This window comes from Oxyura jamaicensis, unplaced genomic scaffold (assembly GCF_011077185.1).
Source record: "Oxyura jamaicensis isolate SHBP4307 breed ruddy duck unplaced genomic scaffold, BPBGC_Ojam_1.0 oxyUn_random_OJ70334, whole genome shotgun sequence".
Classification (NCBI taxonomy): domain Eukaryota; kingdom Metazoa; phylum Chordata; class Aves; order Anseriformes; family Anatidae; genus Oxyura; species Oxyura jamaicensis.
In genome coordinates, this window is record NW_023309925.1 from 7,866 (window position 1) to 11,587 (window position 3,722).

The 3,722-nt window shown below is 60.8% G+C and overlaps 1 long non-coding RNA gene across 1 annotated transcript; it reads left to right on the top strand.

The window, feature by feature from the left end:
- The first annotated feature begins 1,230 nt into the window (after window positions 1–1,230).
- On the top strand, window positions 1,231–2,017 carry LOC118159430. The gene is made up of 2 exons (XR_004747115.1): window positions 1,231–1,288; window positions 1,665–2,017. It is a non-coding gene; the product is annotated as an uncharacterized LOC118159430 (long non-coding RNA).
- Window positions 2,018–3,722: the final 1,705 nt, after the last annotated feature.

Genomic DNA, 3,722 nt, shown 5'->3' on the forward strand with positions numbered 1-3,722 from the left:
CCCCCGCGCGTGGCCGTGGGCGAGGCGCGTGGCCGTGCCGGGTGCGCCCGTCCGGTGGGGGGGATGGGGGGGAAGGGGCGATGCAGGCAGCGCCGTGAGCGGGTCCCTGGGGGTCTGCGTGTGCCCCCAGCACGGCTCTGTCCCGGCACGCGTGTGCACAGGGACGGGGGGCTGCGTGTGGCTCCGTGTGTGCCGTGCTCCGCGTGTGCCACGGTGCCCGACGCCACTGAGGGCAGCCCAGCAGGGAGCGGGCTCCCGGGGGGGCTGTGCTGCCGCCATCCTTGGGGACTGTCAGGGCCCAAGGGGACGCAGCCAGGAGCAAGCTGGGCAGAGCTCACGGCTGGACCTGCCTGGGGCAGGGTTGGGCTGGGCCCCCCGAGCTCCACCTGATGAAAATGTGACCCTGAGGTCTGCGTGTGCATGGGGGCTGCCCAAGTGCTCTGTTGCAGGGGGAAGCAAGAGGTCGTGTGCTGCTTTCTAGGGCAAAGCCTCCCCTCGGTGTCCAGTGAGAAGCTACCACGACCCTCTGCTGTCACAGGGGCAGAAGTCTCCGGTCCTTGAATCTCTCATCCAGGCATAGAACTGCTTTCCTGCCGCCTCCAGCCCATCCTGTTCTGCCGAGAAGCTCGGCTCTTCAGGAGCAGTCCCAGCAGAAACAGGTAATTGGCTACAAGGTGGGGAAATGGTCATAAATGCGTGATAAACACAGCGTTGCACCTGACTCTGTAATTTAGCAGGGTACTGCTGCCTGTAGTGGTATTTATTATAGCTCTCTCTCTGAAACTAGATTAACTTTAAGGGAAATTCTCTTGTGATTACTAAAATATAATCTAAAATTGTAGCCTTCTTTGGTAAAAGATGATGATAACAATAATAATCAGAGCCAGCAGAAAAATGAAGTAGGTCTTATTACGTTAGCAAGCATTTAGGAAAACTTGATGGCAGCTACTTTATTAAATCAAGTAAAGCAAAGACTTCTCAGTAACTTGCTAAATTGCCCATATAAGCTCTGAAAATGTAACTGTTTGTCCATTCATTTTCACAGATGCACGCACAGCAGATTATTTGTAGCAAAGCTCTACATACAGAACAGATTTAGAACCACAGAAGTTGCCTTGGCAGGATGAGAACTCCCTCCCCAGGAGTGTGGGTTTGTTCTCCCTTCTGCTCCCGATGGCAGCGTTGGAGAAAGGCACTGCAGCAGCCCGGTGTGCAGCAGGCATTCTTGAGTGGACCAAGAGGAAAGGCGCCCACCTGCCCTGGTGATTTCAGAGCTGAGGGCAGCAAGGTACAGCCACCAGAGGGGAAGGAGGTTCTGGGACCTCAGAGGTGATGGGATTGAGCACCTGTGTGAGGGCAGGGTGATGACAGACTACCCGGGACAGCACAAGGCTGTCCCCTGGGGTAAGGTGCCCCTGCAGTGCGGCCTGGGCTGGAGGTGGCCTCATCCAGCTCCTGCTGTGTGGTGCTCCCCAGGCTGGTCACATCCCTCAGTGGTTCCATTGAAAGGTTTGGTGGGGCTGCCTCAAAGTGAGGGGGCTGCTGTGTTCCCAGCGTGCAGCATCAGCTGCTGCGTGGGGAGCTGCCCATGCTGTACAGGGGGCTACCGAGACACGGTGAGTCACCTGTGATGTCCCCCAGCCTCTAATTATTGCTCCCAGTAGCACCCCTCTCTGTTAGGGGACAGTGTCAGCAGCAAGAGCCGAGGAGCTGGCACCCCCCGCCTGCACAGGACCCTTGCCCAGCCCTGCCCTGGTGCGTGGTGATGCTGGCTCCCTCTGCCCGTGGGTTTCCAGCCCCAAGGAGCTGCTGGCAGGCTGCCCACGGGCATTTTGGGTTGGGCTGGGTGTGGGTAGTGCTGGCGGGGCTGTGTGCATGGGCCGGACCCCTCGGGTCACACCGGGGATGCCCCGCGGATGGGGCTCGAGTGTCCGTTGTAGCCCACTCCGTTTCCACACCAAATGTTTGCCTCCTGCTTCCTGTTTTGTTGAATAATTCATAATGAGTGATTAGTGGAGATGTGCCACCCCTTCCCTGTTCACACATTATCACAGGTTGCATTTTTTCAGCACCGTTAGTTATTCAGAATGACTTGCTGAGTAATGCCCCAGCTCCTCGGGCTGTAGCGCTCTCTGTGGTGATGGGGCGGGGGGCGCGGGGGGCTCCCAGCTGCACCCACCCGGCTCAGGGCCAGCTTCTGCTCCTCGGGCAGGTAAGCAGCACTGCGTGCCCAATGTGAGGCCCAGCTGTTTGACCGTACAGACAGATGTGCCTACAGCAGGAGATTTGGGTTAAAGGGGTGACCGGTTACACAGCAGAGTTGTGAATACTCCTGCACCCTCCCTGGCTTACCATGAACGTGAAGGGGTTTGGCTGAACCAAGGGCTGCGTAGAGATGCCTGGAAAGTGCTCTGTCATCTCAGCTTTAACCCTCCCTGTCCTTCTGGACCGAGCATTTTGAAGTCGCCTCTGCTGCAGGAGCATCAGTGTGGCTTGCTCTTGGCTCTCCGCTGGCACAGATCAAGCGGTGCTGCCCGGGAGCTCCCAGGGGCTGACAGGGTGGTGAGGGCAGCACTGGGGCAGAGCCGTGCCCGTGCTGCCGGGCCAGCTCCTGCTGCAGCTTCGTGCTGCTGGCAGCAAGCACAGGGCTGGCCAGGGGCCGTCTGGGGGTGGGCTGGGTCCTTCCAGAGGGGGGATTGAGGCAGGATCCTGGCTTCAGCCTCCTCCATCCAGCATCCCGGGGGTGCCGTGGCAACGGGGCCGGCGGTGATGGTTGCAGGGGGAGAAGCTGAAACTCCGGTGCGGGGGCTGGATGTGGCCCTGGGACAGGCTGCGTGGAGCAGGGGGCTCAGCTGGAAGTGCTGCAGGACCCCGTGAAGTCACCGGGAGCAGGGCAGGGGATGCGCTGTGCTGCCGAGGAGGACAGCAGAGCCGAGTGCTCGCTGGGCCACTCCAGCGACCTCGCTGCAGACAAGTGGGCAGCTCTGGTCAGTTTATTACAGCTTTTGGAAGTTATAATTAGAGCATGGCCTGGGAGGAGGGACCTGCTGTCAGCTGCTTAGGGCCTGTAACAGGACATCTGGCACGTCTGGTGCTGCCGTGGTCTCTGGCGCACTTGTGCAGGGGCTGCAGTGCTGCTCCAGGAGGCCAAAGCTGTGAGCGCAGGATGGATGCGGGGTGGCAAGGGGTGGCCGCAGCTCCAAGTGCTTCTGCGGCCACGGGAGGAGCTGCAGTGAATGCAGCCGGTGGTTTGTCAGAGCCTGGGCCCTCTCCTGGGGCAGGGGCTCCTCCTGGCACAGCGGCTCCCCGGCCCTGCGCAGCCCACCCCGGGTGTGGGGGCTGCCGGGGGACACGGGGACACGGTGCGCAGCCTCGCCTCTGCCGGCGGGCTTGGCTAAATGCAGACCGTCTCCCTGGGGACGGCACGGCGCTGGCTCTATTTTGGGTGCTCTTGCAGAACAGCTGGTGATCATCCCTTCCACCGTGCGGAGATGGCTGCGCACAGCTATTTCTGCCAGCTCATCCACGCACGGCAGCTTTTTATAAACACGCTCACCCTGGAGGGACGGGCGCAGGCGCTGGAGGGAGCGTTCGGTGCTGGCATCTCGCAGAGCACCACCTCTGCCCCGAATGCTGCTCCTGCCTGGCTGGGGCATGGCCGCAGTGCAGGATGTGTCCCCTGGCCCACAGGGCTCAGTGGGGCACAGAGCCTGGGGCTGCCT